This window comes from Sinohyriopsis cumingii, chromosome 15 (genome assembly GCF_028554795.1).
Source record: "Sinohyriopsis cumingii isolate HCF-2022 chromosome 15, ASM2855479v2, whole genome shotgun sequence".
Classification (NCBI taxonomy): domain Eukaryota; kingdom Metazoa; phylum Mollusca; class Bivalvia; order Unionida; family Unionidae; genus Sinohyriopsis; species Sinohyriopsis cumingii.
Window position 1 is genome coordinate 48,978,816 of NC_142975.1, and position 18,147 is coordinate 48,996,962.

Consider the following 18,147-nt stretch of genomic DNA (forward strand, 5'->3'; position numbering starts at 1 on the left):
TGGACCTGTTCTCTTGATTCTGTACACTCAGTCGCTCTCAAGTGTCATAGATCATCATCTCACCAATTGTACGCTGATGACACCCAAATATACAAATCTAGCCACCCAACTGAAGTTGATGCTACCATCCAAGGTGTAGAGAGGTGTATTTCTGATGTGAAACCATGGATGACATGTAACAAGCTGCAGATGAATGATGATAAAACTGAGGTCATTCTGATCACAACACAAAGACTTTCTCATTCACATCCTTTACCTCAAACAATAAATATCAGCAGCACCAAGATTAAATTCACACAATCAGTACGAAACCTAGGTGTTACTCTGGACAGTACTCTCACATTGCACCAACATGTCATGAACATATGCAAGGCTGCATATCTTGAGCTGAGACGCATCAGCTCAATTCGCAAATATCTTTCAGTTGATGCCACTAAAACACTTGTATGTTCATTAGTACTTTCAAGACTGGACTATTGTAACTCAGTTCTGTCTGGTTCATCTCAATATCTGCTCCAGAAACTTCAAAAAAGTTCAAAACACAGCTGATCGGATCATACTTAGAGTACCACAATCAGAGCACACCTCCCCGCTGCTTTGTACCCTACACTGGCTATATATTTGATCCAGGATCAAACACAAAATTTGTTCTCTGTGCTACGTTTCACTGTCGGACTCTAGTCCAACATACCTATCTGACCTCACCCATGTGTACACACCAGCAAGATACTTAGGCTCCTCTTCTGACAATCGTATACTCATTATTCCCACTATGAAAACAAAGTCATATGGACAACATTCTTTTGCATACCAGGGCCCAGCAATGTGGAATGAATTACTCACTGAACTTAGACACAAAGACACAGTGATCACATTGAAGAAGGCTCTCAAAACTCACTTATTTCAACTGCAAGAACAAACTGAAAGACCCAATAATGTTTCGTACCTTAAATATTCTCAGCATGTTTTTTTAATGTTTTCTAATTTCATGGTGTTTGTTTTTGTAATCATATCATTATATGTTTTTTATCTTACAGGTGTTGTCTAATGTTGTAAAGCGCTTAGAGCTTCTAAAGATTAGGCGCTATACAAAGTCCTTATTATTATTATTATTATTTGTATACTCAGCATTGTTATACTAACAACATTTGTTGTGCATCTAATGAAGACTGTCATGCTAGTAAAATTTGTTGTGTCTACTCAACACTGTCATACCATCAACATTTGTTGTGGGCCTACTGAAGACTTTCATACTAGCAACATTTGTTGTGGGCCTACTGAAGACTTTCATACTTGCAACATTTGTTGTGGGCCTACTGAAGACTTTCATACTAGCAACATTTGTTGTATACCATATTGTAGATTGTCATGCAAGTAACATTTGTTGTGTGTCTACTCACCATTGTCATACTAGAAACATTTGTTGTGTGTCTACTGAAGATTGTCATACTAGTAACATTTGTTATATGCCCACTGAAGACTGCCACACTAGTAACCTTTGTTTAGTGTCTACTGAAGATTGTCACACAAATAACATTTGTTGTGTATCTAATGAAGACTGTCATACCAGCAACATTTGTTGTGTCTAATGAATACTGTCATACTAGTAACTTTTGTTGTGTCTAATGAAGACTGTCACACAAGTAACATTTGTTGTGTATCTACTGAAGTATGTCATGCTTCTAACATTAATTGTGTGTCTAATGAAGACTGTCATACTAGTAACATTTGTTGTATATTTAATGAAGACTGTCAGTGCTAGTAACATTTGTTGTGTGTCTACTGAAGAATGGCATGCTTCTAACATTAGTTGTGTGCCTACTGAAGACTGTCATTGTCATACTAGTAACATTTGTTGTATATTTAATGAAGACTGTCATACTAGTAACATTTGTTGTATATTTAATGAAGACTGTCATGCTAATAACATTTGTTGTATATTTAATGAAGACTGTCAGTGCTAGTAACATTTGTTGCATATTTAATGAAGACTGTCATACTAGTAACATTTGTTGTATATTTAATGAAGACTGTCATACTAGTAACATTTGTTGTATATTTAATGAAGACTGTCATACTAGTAACATTTGTTGTATATTTAATGAAGACTGTCAGTGCTAGTAACATTTGTTGTGTGTCTACTGAAGTATGTCATGCTTCTAACATTAATTGTGTGTCTAATGAAGACTGTCATACTAGTAACATTTGTTGTATATTTAATGAAGACTGTCATGCTAGTAACATTTGTTGTATATTTAATGAAGACTGTCATGCTAATAACATTTGTTGTATATTTAATGAAGACTGTCATGCTAGTAACATTTGTTGTATATTTAATGAAGACTGTCATACTAGTAACATTTGTTGTATATTTAATGAAGACTGTCATGCTAGTAACATTTGTTGTATATTTAATGAAGACTGTCATACTAGTAACATTTGTTGTGTGTCTACTGAACACTGACATGCTAGTAATATATATCTACTCAACACTGCCATATAGTAACATTTATTTTGAATTTTTTTGAGACCTTTCTGATTTTAGGATCGAAGATTAAATTCATTTCATTAAGGGTTACAATAGTCCTACTAACTGGAAACTTTCAGATATACTCACCTGTAATTTGAATCCAACTGCAAACAACAAGGACTATAAACTGCCTCATATGATGTGTCAGCAGATCAGGGTCTATTTATTTGATGTACTGAATAATTCTAAAACACTACATAGATCCACATCTGCTGGCACATTATTTGAAAGCAGATCTAGATCTGTGCAGTTTGCAGTTTGACTTATATGCGAGTTCATATGGTATGTGTGTATTTTGTTGGATAAAATTATCCTGCATTTTTTTTATCAGTCTTTAATATAATCTCTTGCATTTTGTTGCAAAAATTCCAACAAATATGTACATTGATTCAATACTGGACCCCATGGGTGCCAAAGGTGAAAGGTGAAAGGTGCCTGTTTAATTGATTAATACCATGGAATCTGACCCAAGATACAATGCAGTTCACCAAAATAAGATACTTCATGTACTCGCTTTTAAGATGAGTCCAATTGTAAACTGCACAGACCCAGATCGACCATCACATAATGTGCAAACATATCTGGGTCTGTGCAGTTTGTAAGGAGTAATTACTAGAACAAACAAACTAGACCTTGATCTGCAGGTGCATTATGCTACGACAGACCAGGATCTTTGTTGTTTGCACTTGTAAGCAAGTACATGTAGTAGAAATTCATTGAGTAAAGCTGTAGATATATTTATAAGCATTCTTGCAAAGATCAAGTACCGATTATTCAGGTACATTAACTGATATGGAACTGTTGGGGTGAATTTTGGAAATGAGGAAGGGACAGGTTTAATGTAAAATTTGTAAATGTCATTCTGTGGTCCATTAATCACAAACTGGAAAGTAATACCAGGATGTCTACTATCATGTATGAAGCTTTTAGGAAGATAATTTTAGATCCCTTTAATTGGAGTCAATCTGTGTGGATGAGCACCTGTTAATTTTAATTCAAACTTGAAAGTCTACCTCCATGACCAAAATTATTTGTAAGTAAACATGAAAATACATGAACTTCATTCTGATTTTATCTGATAAAAGGTATAGATCTAAAAGCTAAGAGTAGCACTTTTTGAACATTACTGTACTATTATGGACCGTCTAACAGTAGATTAAGAAATCTAGGTATAGTAATCGAAACCATAACACTCTTATATATGCATTTATATGTCAAAAGTAATGGGATTTGAGAAATTTACTTCCAAGAGAGTTTGATACATTGTATTTTGGCAACCTTAGAGTATAATTTCTGAAGAAAATATTCATTTTTGTTGATGCACACAACACAAATTGTTGGATTATGCAGTTATTAAGTTCTTATGCTTGCAGTAGTCACATTACATACATTGACGATGTACATTTTGTAGTTCAGGGCCCATTTCCTAAACAGGTCATAAATTTGTCACAAATCATTTATTATCAAGCAAGAAGTTAAATCTCAGCAAGGATTGGATAGTTTCATGTCATTCCTTAATTGCCAGAACACAGTGTACTCCAAATACCAATATAAAAACAATGCTCAAATGTGGGCAGGAATTTAAGGCCATATCACAGCACTTGTTACACTGTGGATATATAATTTGTAATTTAAAAATTATATTTATTGATTTACCAATATTCTTATCAGCTAATTTATTATGTCAAGTGCACAGGTGTTAACCACAATTACAGGTAAATAGAAGGTAAATAGACTTAGACAGGTAATAAAGGTGTGTCAGTGATGTGATATATCAATCTGCCAGTCCGAAAGAAATAATTAAACTGAAGAGTAAAATTACACAAGTGCTAATTGGTCAGCTTATGAGCCTAATCTTTTATGAGTGTCTAATTGGTTAATTGAGTAATATTTTAAACTGAGAAAACATCCTTACCTTTTTGCCTGGAATTTGTCACACCCCTGTCTTTATATGAAACAATATCATATACACAACCTATTTGTCCATCACATTGAATGTATGTCTACCCACCACCCACCCAGAAATCTAAATTACGTGACAAATATCAGGATATTTTGTTTACTGATTTCTTATGTAAAAACAGAATTTAAATGCTCTGTGAAATTTTCAGAAAGAATAATTTCTTTAATGGAGTCTGTTTGGTAGTTGTAAAAATAAAAGTCAGTCAGGTATTTTTGTCTTTCCAGCAAGGTATATCTAGGAAGACAGCAGCACTTTTCCAACAGTGTGTGTGTGTGTGTGTGTGAGAGAGAGAGAGAGAGATTTGGGTTTTTAATGTAGCTTTAAAAATTTGCAGTCATATCACTATGATGTCTGCAGTGTGACAGTTTATAGTGATGTCTAGCACAGGGGCATCATGCTGCAGACACGTAACATCATGTTGCACCCAGTCACAGTATCATGATACCAGTCCAACCAGTCCTAACACTAACCTTTTAATGCTGAGTGCAAAGCAAGGCAGCTGTTAGTACCATTTTTATAAGTCTTTGGTATGACTCGAGCGGGGATAGAACACACGACCTCCTGCAATCAATGCGGATGCTCTAACCAATAGGCCACTGGAGCAGTCTCGCTTTTCCAACAGTGATGTCATATTTGTTGGTGTAGGCATCAGCAATAAAGTTTTGCATTTAATTCAATTTTGCTGACATTGTTGCAAATAGTTTCATGAAATATTATGGATAATACTCACCAAAAGCAAAAGCAGGTCACACTGACATACTTTTCATATTCCAGTGATTAAATTAAATTTTGCATGCATTCCATATCGTTGATACTATTGCGTGTATAGTCATTAAACTTGACTAGTGCATTCATCTTGAAGGGAGTTTCTCATGACAAGCAAAAGTAGGTTACAGTAACCTAGTTTTCATGGTCTGTGACTTGCTTGCTTACAGTGAAACCTGTTTTGAGAGACTACTGCTATGAGAGACCACCTGTTTTGCGGGATCAGATTCTCCATGTACAGATTTATTGATTATGTAGTGTTATGACCTGTTATGAGAGACCACCTGTCTTGAGAGACCATTATTTGTTGGCAGAAGGGGTGATCTTTCAAGACAGATTCTACTGTATTAGCTAAACTGACTGTAAGTCTAAATAAGCCTACGTTATGGTTCTGCATTAGTAATAATAACAATAACAATATTAATAATAATAATAATAATAATAGTAATAATAGTGAGTTTATTTAAAGAGGGTTTGAACACAGTTAACTAAAGAACTAATCTACCTAGAGAACCTCATACAAAGGAATTTACTTATTTACAAATGGACACAAACACACATACACATACATATACATAGCACCATGTAGACATATAGACAAAAATATATTTACGTTCTTACTTTTCACCAGGTAGATACTCACCAATACCTATTGAAACCACATAGTCATTATACATGCAATATGCAATTAGTGACAAATAGACAGGTAGATGCATTCATAAAAGTGAATACAGTTATTTTCATTTCTCTTTTTAACTACTTCTCTGAAGCCACAAGATCCAGAGCTTGGGGCAGTCACATTAGCTCAGTAGAGTATCAGACTCACAATCAGAGGGTAGTGGGTACAATACTTATGCAGGCCAGCTTGGCATTTTAGCCCTGGTGCATCTTTGGGAAACATCATTTAGTTCCCGTTTCCTCTGTATGGTATAGTCAGTAGTGTGTTAAAGTGCCATTCAAATCAACAATCCAAAAAATATAGAAGCTATATTTAAAATAAGTTTTATCATGAGTTAGTGAAATAGGTAAAAACAAGATGAATTAAAGTTTTAGAGATAGTTTACATAGTATGTGGTTCTTATAGTACTTGAGACTGCTTCGTAAAATGGTCAACTGATATGTATGATGGGTAAGCAATATCATGCATACTTGGGCCTCTTGTTGGATTATGCCATTATGTTGTCAGGGAGACATCATTTTGATTGATTCCTTTAAAAGATATGTGGTTAACCTTTCAACTCCAACAGAACAAGGTTTAAAATTGAGATACATTTCTTACTTCATTAACTTAACGTATTTAATACCCCACCCTCTGCCATAGACACACTATAGCTAGGGAACTATTTTATTACATCAGGCTTGTTCATTTGTATATGTGAAGGTTCATATGTCTGAACAGATTTTGTTCAAGAACTCCATCTTCCAAAAAATTTTAGCCATTAGTTACATTGTTTTGGAGAAAATGGGTCTTAACAGTGCAAAGGTTGATTGATAAGGGGGTTGACAACTCTGAAGTCAAAGGTTCACAAGTTCATAGGTTTGTTAGAAGTTTTTAATAACAAGGGTTCCATAGTCTGAAATTATTTGTAAAAAAGTTCACAAAACTGAATATTCTTTGGTCAGATGGTATTTGAAATAGCATTCATTGGTTGGAACTTTTAATATTTAAAATATATTTTTATTGATCCAGACTAATGCACCTTTGGACCACTGAACCTTTGAACAGTTTAACTCTTATTACAGACCAATGCACCTTTGGACTAATGCAACTTCAGACAACTGAGCTTAAAACCATACAGCACTCTGCTTATCAGATTAAATGAAATACCTTAAAACTATACAGTACTCTGCTTATCAGATTGAAATACCTTAAAACTAGACAGTACTCTGCTTATCAAATTGAATGAAATACCTTAAAACTATACAGTACTCTGCTTATCAGACTGAGTGGAATACCTTAAAACTATACAGTACTCTGCTTTTCAAATTGAATGAAATACCTTAAAACTATACAGTACTCTGCTTATCAGATTTAATGAAATACCTTAAAACTATACAGTACTCTGCTGATCAGATTGAGTGAAATACCTTAAAAATATACAGTACTCCGCTTATCAGACTGAGTGGAATACCTTAAAACTATACAGTACTCTGCTTATCAGATTGAGTGAAATACCTTAAAACTATGCAATACTCTGCTTATCAAATTTAATGAAATACCTTAAAACTATACAGTACTCTGCTTTTCAAATTGAATGAAATATCATAAAACTATACAATACTCTGCTTATCAGATTTAATGAAATACATTAAAACTATAAGTGCTCTGCTTACCAGATTGAGTGAAATACCTTAAAACTACAGTACTCTGCTTAATAAATTGAATGAAATACATTAAAACTATACAGTACTTTGCTTATCAGATTGAGTGAAATACCTTAAAACTATACAGTACTCTGCTTATCAGATTGAGTGAAATGTCTGAAAACTAGATAGTACTCTGTTTATTAGACAGTGAAATATCTGAAAACTAGATAGTACTCTGTTATCAAAGTGAAATGTCTGAAAACTAGATGGTACTCCATTTATCAAATTGAGTGAAATATCTGAAAGCTAGATAGTACTCTGTTTATCAGATTGAATAAAATACCTGAAGACTAGACAGTACTTTGCTCATCAGGTTGAGTGAAATATTTGAAAACTAAATAGTACTCTGTTTATCCAGTTGAGTGATATTTCTGAAACTAGATAGTACTCAGTTTATCAGACAGAGTGAAATGTCTGAAAACTAGATGGTACTATGTTTATCAGATTGAGTGAGATGTCAGAAAACTAGATGGTACTCCATTTATCAGACAGAGTGAAATGTCTGAAAACTAGATAGTACTGTTATCAGAGTGAAATATCTGAAAGCGAGATAGTACTCTGTTTATCAGATTGAATGAAATACCTGAAGACTAGACAGTACTTTGCTTATCACGTTGAGTGAAATATTTGAAAACTAGATAGTGCTGTTATCAGAGTGAAATATCTGAAAGCTAGATAGTACTCTGTTTATCAGATTGAATGAAATACCTGAAGACTAGACAGTACTTTGCTTATCAGGTTGAGTGAAATATTTGAAAACTAGATAGTACTCTGTTTATCCAGTTGATTTAATTTAGCTGTATGGACTATGTAGTCTGAAATAAAGAATTCTTATCTTATCTTATGAGATAGAGTGAAATGTCTAAAAACTAGACAGTACCATATTTACAAGATGGAGATCATGAATATCATCATTCCAAATAATTTTATTCAATTTATATGACATTGAGGATAAGGGGAATGAAATGAGTAAGTACAATTTACTACATTTTAAATACTGTACTAGCAAGGCTTATGTTATGTTTTGAAAGCCAGTCAAAAACTTGGAATGAGATGGCTAGTGTGCTTAGATGTAATTACAGATGTTTGGCAAATCAACCCCTTGTTTGCAGTGATGCTGCAACATTACTTGTGACTGATATTCAAGCTTCTAAGTCATATGATATCAGTGCAAGGCATCCACATTAGTACATTATTATCTCAATATGTTAATATAATTATTCATTGACGACCAAGATCAGACTGTTCAACTCTAATGTGAAGTCAGCCCTACTGTATGAAGTAGATACCTCACCGGGAGAACCACCAAGTCGACCATAAAGAGAGTTCAGACATTCATCAACAGCTGCCTAAGAAGAATTCTCCAGATCTGCTGCCCAGACACCATCAGTAACACCAACCTGTAGCAAAGAACCTCCCAGCTTCTGGCAGAGGACAAGATCAAGAAGAGAAGGTGGGGTTGGATAGGACACACCCTACGTAAGCCACAAACCAACATTACCAGACAGGCATTGAGGTGGAACCCTCAAGGCAAGCAAAGAAGAGGCCAATCAAGAAACACCTGGTGACACGACCTTGGTAAGATGGGTCACACCTGGAGTCAGCTTGAGGGGATGGCACAGGACAGAAATCTCTGGCAATCTTTTGTGGGTGGCCTATACCCTGGCAGGGGTGATGGGCAAAACTGAACTGAACTGAGCTTAATAATATCATTATTATTATATATCATGTTGTCTCCATGCATCAGATTCCAGTTAACTAGAAATCTGTTCAAATAAGCAAATGCCCTTTTCTTAAGGGACCTTGCATTCAAATGTACATTGAGAAACTGACCCTAAATACAAGACATAACCCAATTCACTGAAGCATATAATTAGGTCACAGTGACATGCTTTTTTGCAAGATGGTCTTGTACTCGCTAAGGTGCATCTTCATACCAAGTCGGGTAACTCAGGGTTTAATAGTGCCTTCAAATCTAACCTAAATGCAAAACCTAAACAAAGTCACTAACGCATACACTTTTGTCACAGTGACCTATTTTTTTGTGTGTTGTTGTTTTACCCACATAGACACATTTAAATACCAAGCTGCATAACTATGGGGTGTGCAATTCCTGAAACACTGACCTAAACATAAAATCTAACCTAAGTGTGATGATTGGTTGGTTTTTGTTGGTACTTTGTGCATATTTTGTGAGTGTATTGCACTGTGGAAATGGGAGCTACGTGCCTTTCTCAATGGCTGCCTTGGGTGGATATCAAACCTGTGACTCATGGATTCTGAGTCTTTTTCTGTAGATACAGGTTCAGTTCACACATTCAGATCAACGTTGATAGATTATCATAGTGGTTTCTTAAGAAAGGTACTTGTTCTATGTGCCATTTCATAATATTTCTTACAAAGTGTTGCTCTGCCATAAAGCACTTACCATATTTTATTATGGGAGAAATAATGCAAGTTACTTAAATGTGATGTACCAATAATATTAGATGAATACTTCATCCTTTAATGCGCAATATGCAATACTAACATAACAAAAATAATACATTTGATGATAGGTCAGAGTCAGATGACTCATCAAATCTTCAGTACTAAATATTGAAGACAGACATCTTTGTATGTGATATGATATTGTAGATTAATCTGGGTTTATCAACATTTTTGTTTGAAGTGTAAGATTAGGCATACTAAATCACAGGTATATTTTGAAAAGTAGCACTTGTTGGTCCTATCATTGACAGCCTTTGTACCACTGGGGTATATTCCCATGACCTTTTACCTGGTTCCGTTTGGTAGGTGTGGAAGGGGGTAAGGGAAGGGGTTGAGCTGAAATCGTCTTTCTCTCCAGTAAGAGACAACCATTTACCATCTATACCTGCATATAAGTCAAGTCCAACTGCAAAGTGCTCAGACCCAGATTTGCCATCACAAAATGTGCTAGCAGGTCTGGGTCTATTCAGTTGTTAGGGGTAATATGTAGAATAAACTGCATAGACCCTGATATACTGGTACATTATGCAAAAACATCCCAGGGTCTATGCAGTCTGCAGTTGGACTTGACATACAAGTGAATGTATTTGGTATGTATAACATTTGCTAATTGTTGATCACCCAATCACAGGACAGATTGTACATCATTATTACATTGCTAATTGTAGATCATCCAAATACAGGACAGAGGTTGTACATCTTTATTACATTGCTAATTGTTGATCACCCAATCACAGGACATATTGTACATCACTATTGCATTGCTAATGGAAGATAACCATATATAGAACACAGATTGTACATTATTAATACATTGCTAATTGTAGATCATCCAAATACAGGACAGAGAAGATTGTACATCATTCTTGCATTGCTAATTGTAGATCATCCAAATACAGGACAGAGATTGTACATCATTCTTGCATTGCTAATTGTAGATCATCCAAATACAGGACAGAGATTGTACATCATTCTTGCATTGCTAATTGTAGATCATCCAAATACAGGACAGAGATTGTACATCATTCTTGCATTGCTAATTGTAGATCATCCAAATACAGGACAGAGATTGTACATCATTCTTGTATTGCTAATTGTAGATCATCCATATACAGGACAGAGATTGTACATCATTCTTGCATTGCTAATTGTAGATCATCCAAATACAGGACAGAGATTGTACATCATTCTTGTATTGCTAATTGTAGATCATCCATATACAGGACAGAGATTGTACATCATTCTTGCATTGCTAATTGTAGATCATCCAAATACAGGACAGAGATTGTACATCATTCTTGTATTGCTAATTGTAGATCATCCATATACAGGACAGAGATTGTACATCATTCTTGCATTGCTAATTGTAGATCATCCAAATACAGGACAGAGATTGTACATCATTCTTGTATTGCTAATTGTAGATCATCCATATACAGGACAGAGATTGTACATCATTCTTGCATTGCTAATTGTAGATCATCCAAATACAGGACAGAGATTGTACATCATTCTTGCATTGCTAATTGTAGATCATCCAAATACAGGACAGAGATTGTACATCATTCTTGCATTGCTAATTGTAGATCATCCAAATACAGGACAGAGATTGTACATCATTCTTGTATTGCTAATTGTAGATCATCCATATACAGGACAGAGATTGTACATCATTCTTGCATTGCTAATTGTAGATCATGCAAATACAGGACAGATATTGTACATCATTATTGCATTGCTAATTGTAGATCATCCAAATACAGGACAGAGATTGTACATCATTCTTGCATTGCTAATTGTAGATCATCCAAATACAGGACAGAGATTGTACATCATTCTTGCATTGCTAATTGTAGATCATCCAAATACAGGACAGAGATTGTACATTATTCTTGCATTGCTAATTGTAGATCATCCAAATACAGGACAGAGATTGTACATCATTCTTGTATTGCTAATTGTAGATCATCCATATACAGGACAGAGATTGTACATCATTCTTGCATTGCTAATTGTAGATCATCCAAATACAGGACAGATATTGTACATCATTATTGCATTGCTAATTGTAGATCATCCAAATACAGGACAGATATTGTACATCATTATTGCATTACTAATTGTAGATCATCCAAATACAGGACATATATTGTACATCATTATTGCATTGCTAATTGAAGATAACCATATATAGGGGAGAAATTGTACATCATTGTTACATGGGATTCTTCTAAGACATTTAAGCTGGCATCAGAGTTTAGAGTCAATGCAAAATGGAACAAAGTTTCCAAACTTGCATGCCTGCCATCTGATATATTGAATGTTAAAGATAAAGGTACCCTTTGTTATACTGAAATTTCATTTTGTGTAATCATGGCTTTAAACATATTTTCTTCAGAAACAAATACAGCCTGTATGTATAGAATTGCAGATCTGATACATTGTTTAGATGCCTGTATCATAGTTCAAGGTCACAACTGGATGAAATGATATTGTATAGACTTTATAAAAATTGCCTACATAATAACTTAAATGGAACAGATGAAGGCTTGACTATTTTACCACTAATATGTAATCAACTTTGAAACATATTATGGTGCTAAACTCAAAGTCAAGGTCACAGCAAAGGTTAATTATGATTTTGTGCCTATTTTCATATACTTTGTTAATCCCACAATGAATTCTTGGGTTAATGTTCCCTTGTGAAGCAATCCCATTCATTCTGCTTCACACTTGTTTTCTCCATTGAGGTTTGGATCAGAGTTAGTGATTTATATTAGGGTTTTAGTGATTTATATTAGGGTTTTAGTGATTTATATAGGGTGTTGGTGATTTATATTAGGGTTTTAGTGATTTATATTAGGGTTTTAGTGATTTATGTTAGGGTTTTAGTGATTTATATTAGGGTTTTAGTGATTTAAATTAGGGTTTTAGTGATTTATATTAGGGTTTTGGTGATTTATATTAGGGTTTTGCTGATTTATATTAGGGTTTTAGTGATTTATATTAGGGTTTTAGTGATTTGTATTAGGGTCTTGGTGATTTATATTAGGGTTTTGGTGATTTATATTAGGGTTTTAGTGATTTATATTAGGGTTTTAGTGATTTATGTTGGGGTTTTAGTGATTTATATTAGGGTTTTGGTGATTTATATTAGGGTTTTGGTCAAAGTTTTTCATTTGCATATATTTCCATAATATGTTCATATTTTATGTTCATGCAGTTTTTTGTGTCTTCGCAATGCAAATACAATTCATTGTACTATAGACTTATTCAGCTATCTTTACAGAAGTTAACTGCAAAAGTTAATACTTTAATACATTGAATTTGGACTCAGTCAGCAAGCCATAGTTGCCTTGTTTTTCCTGGTGGCCCCTTTTGAAGAAATGGGTGAATTACATTTTTTCAAACATTAGATCACACTGGTTCATGGAAGCATTGTGGATTTCCAGAGCTCCATGCAGAGAAGTTTGATAGTTTTAATCTGAGATGCAACGGAAGCCTGTGACTCATTAAAGCTACAGTTATATTAATGTCCTGTATGACACAACATTGCAACATCATGACAGAAGTCCAGTACAACACAACATCACAACATCATGACAGAAGTTCGGTATGACACAATATTGCAACATCATGACAGAAGTCCAGTACAACACAACATCACAACATCATGACAGAAGTTCAGTATGACACAATATTGCAACATCATGACAGAAGTGCAGTATGATACAATATTACAACATCATGATGGATGTCCTGATTGACACAATATTGCAACATTATGACAGATGTTCTGAGCCCATATTTTAGCATTATGTGCATTGCAGTAGTACATGGTCAGAATAAAAATAATGACCAGCATACTGAAGGGTTAGTTAAAGTTGAACACTGGAATGAAGTATTTATCTATTGGAATACATATCACATTCAAGCCATCATTTCTTAAATTAAATTCCATATTGCAATTTTAATTGAAATGGCAAACAGTTTTCTCTTAGATTGAAATAATTAATACATTGTTTGCTATATTGAGAATGAAAAGAAAAGAAAACTCATTATATTGTGGAGTGAACTGTATATAATGAAACCAGACAGGAGATGCAACTGTCAAGAAATAGTAGGCTTTCAAGACAGGTTGCTAATAAATAGTAGACTTTCAAGACAGGTGGCCAGCAAATAGTAGACTTTCAAGGGAGGTGTCCAACATATAGTAGACTTTTAAGACAGATAGCCAACAAATAGTAGACTTTCAAGAGAGGTGTCCAACATATAGTAGACTTTCAAGACAGATGGCCAACAAATAGTAGACTTTCAAGACAGATGGCCAACAAATAGTAGACTTTCAAGAGAGGTGTCCAACATATAGTAGACTTTCAAGAGAGGTGGCCAACAGATAGTAGACTTTCAAGAGATGTGTCCAACAGATAGTAGACTTTCAAGACAGATGGCCAACAAATAGTAGACTTTCAAGACAGATGGCCAACAAATAGTAGACTTTCAAGAGAGGTGTCCAACATATAGTAGACTTTTAAGACAGATGGCCAACAAATAGTAGACTCTCAAGAGAGGTGGCCAACATATAGTAGACTTTCAAGAGAGGTGGCCAACAGATAGTAGACTTTCAAGAGATGTGTCCAACAGATAGTAGACTTTCAAGACAGATGGCCAACAAATAGTAGACTTTCAAGACAGATGGCCAACAAATAGTAGACTTTCAAGAGAGGTGTCCAACATATAGTAGACTTTTAAGACAGATGGCCAACAAATAGTAGACTTTCAAGAGAGGTGTCCAACATATAGTAGACTTTTAAGACAGATGGCCAACAAATAGTAGACTTTCAAGAGTGGTGGCCAACATATAGTAGACTTTCTAGAGAGGTGGCCAACAGATAGTAGACTTTCAAGACAGATGGCCAACAAATAGTAGACTTTCAAGAGAGGTGGTCAACACATAGTACACTTTCAAGAGAGGTGTCCAAGAGATAGTAGACTTTCAAGACAGATGGCCAACAAATAGTAGACTTTCAAGAGAGGTGGCCAACAAATAGTAGTCTTTCAAGACAGGTGGCCAACAAATAGTAGACTTTCAAGAGAGGTGACCAAGAGATAGTAGACTTTCAAGACAGATGGCCAACAAATAGTAGACTTTCAAGAGAGGTGGCCAACAAATAGTAGTCTTTCAAGACAGATGGCCAACAAATAGTAGACTTTCAAGAGAGGTGTCCAAGAGATAGTAGACTTTCAAGACAGATGGCCAACAAATAGTAGACTTTCAAGAGAGGTGGCCAACAAATAGTAGTCTTTCAAGACAGGTGTCCAAGAGATAGTAGACTTTCAAGACAGATGGCCAACAAATAGTAGACTTTCAAGAGAGGTGGCCAACAAATAGTAGACTTTCAAGAGAGGTGTCCAAGAGATAGTAGACTTTCAAGACAGATGGCCAACAAATAGTAGACTTTCAAGAGAGGTGGCCAACAGATAGTAGACTTTTAAGACAGATGGCCAGCAAATAGTAGACTTTCAAGAGAGTTGACCAACAATGAGTAGACTTTCAAGAGAGGTGGCCAACAGATAGTAGACTTTCAAGACAGATGGCCAACAAATAGTAGATTTTCAAGAGAGTTGACCAACAAATAGTAGACTTTCAAGAGAGGTGGCCAATAAATCACAGACTTTCAAGACAGATGGCCAACAAATAGTAGACTTTCGAGAGAGGTGGCCAACAAATAGTAGACTTTCAAGAGAGGTGGCCAACAGATAGTAGACTTTCAAGACAGATGGCCAACAAATATTGGACTTTCAAGACAGGTGATCTCGCATTAGAGGTCAACACAGTTGATCCATGCTTGAAAAATGTTTTTGTTAAAGGTGGTCAAAACAGTGGTCTGTTAAGACAGGATGATTCCAGCTCTGAGGCTAAATATAATCCTTCACATGAAAACGATGTCCAAAGTGTACTAAAAAATTAGAACTGCATTTGTTTGATACTTTGAATCTGGATTAAAATAATTTCTTAATAGATACATTTGTTTATTCTATGTTTGTTTTCCATCATTTCTTTAACAGGTGTGTACTTACCTATTAAATAGAATCTTTAGTCCTGTACATAAAAATATCCTTTGTCCACCTCATAACATTTTCACAAAAAAGCTTGTCATCTGTTATGATGAAGTCTTTTTCTTTCATAATTGAAATATATAGAGCAAAAGTCATAAACCACAATAAACAATGTATTTAACACAATATTTCTGATATCAAGTTATCCACTCAGTCCTGCAGTCTTCTGAACAGAGATTTTGATAGAGAGTTCATTGTTCATATGTCATTTTAAGATTCATTCAAAACAGTGAGCTCCATGAGACAATTTTAGAAACAATTGCCACAGTACAAATTATTGATCTGAAAAATTCCAATCCTGCCTGGCTTATCCCTCCCTCTCCATGTATCTGACAAAGCAGGTGCTTGCTTCAGTACCTCTCATGTTCCCTCCAATTACCTATCCTATCATGATGTACACACCCAGTTATAAGTCCCCACATGATTAACATGTATCCTTTATTGTATTTGGAAAGCAGTTTTTAATTTGTTAACAGGTTCCATTCAGAAAGATGTCTGTAATTTCCCAATCCATCTTTTGCTAAGATAAAAATCTGAATAAAATGATTTTCTTTCTTTAGGACATCCAGGCAAAAAAAAGTGAGCCCTGTGCAAAATGAAGTATTTAGGTATATAGGTGAAGACAAATATTAAAAATGTATAATATCTGCTGTTTTTTCCTTTGCAACAGAAGGATTTTGATATGAACTCAATTATGAGACTTTATGAGCATAAAACAAAAGAAGCTTTGGACTTCTTGAGGGAAAGTCATTAAAATAAAAAAAATGTTGACCTTTTATGTTAAAGATTCTATATTTTTTACCTTTGTTAAATTTTTATTTCAGAATTTTAACACCTTTATTTTTTTAAAATATATTTTAGCATGAAATACTTCATGTTTACATTTATTTTTGAAGGTTTATCTTCCCAAAGTTTTCCACAGTTCTTTGTATTTATATCTTTAGAACTTAAGTTTGAATTGGCACCATGTCACCATTATTGTGATGACATGAAATGAAACCATAATATATACATGCATATTGTTGTTCATCCTTCAAGTTCAAAGATGACCATGGCCTCACTGACTGGTAATATACCAGGTAGAACTATCCTGTGTGAGATCTTCTCGAGACTCGGGGTCAGTGTTGAAATGCTTCAAAGATTACTTGAGGGAATCTTTGAAACATTTCTTCTGACCACTCTGACATCACTTTCCCTCCTACAGTTTGCCACAGAAGGTCTTTGGTAGACACTCTCCTGGTGATGTGGCCTGTCACACTCAACTGTGATTTCATCAGTACAGTGTGGATACTTGGAATGCCTGCTCATGTGAGAACCTCAGTGTCTGGGATGCTGTTCTGACATCTTATCCTCATCAGTTTCTTTAGACAGCCCGTGTGAAAATGGTTGCAATTCTTGGTATGGCATTTGTACACTGTCCAGGTTTCGCAAGCATGTAACAGTGTGCTGCTGAGATAGTTCAACTTGTGCACTGTCTCAAGGGTTTGACCATTTACTATGATGGTAGGCTGTACAAAATGTACTGTAATGGTAGGCTGTACATAAGGCTTTCCTGGTGCAGGTTAGTGGATCACCTGTCTTCTTGGTACTAACTGTGAGACTGAAATTGTCACAAGCTGAAGAGAAATTATCCATACTGTGTTGCAGACTCAGATTTGGCATTCAGGAAACAGTCATCAGTAAATAGGAGATCATGAACAGTTACTTCCTTTGACTTTGTCTTTGCCTGTAGTCTTCTCTAATTGAACGGCTTGCCATCAATCCAGTATCTGATGTCAATCCTAGTTTCATGGTCCCAGAAGGCATCAGTAAGCATGGCAGAGAACATTATAATGAAGAGAGCTGGGGCCAACATACAGCCCTGCTTGACTCCATTGGTGACTGGCAATGGTTAATATGACTCACCATCCAC

The 18,147-nt window shown here is 35.1% G+C and overlaps 1 protein-coding gene across 1 annotated transcript in view; it reads right to left on the minus strand.

Moving 5' to 3' along the window:
• Nucleotides 1–16,308, minus strand: part of LOC149781770 (tumor protein 63-like) — a 154,305-nt gene extending 137,997 nt beyond the window's left edge. Inside the window, exon 1 of the mRNA XM_089935917.1 lies at nt 16,197–16,308. The gene's annotated coding sequence lies outside the window, so the exon portion shown is untranslated. The remainder of the gene's footprint in view (nt 1–16,196) is intronic.
• Between the last annotated feature and the right edge of the window lie 1,839 nt (nt 16,309–18,147).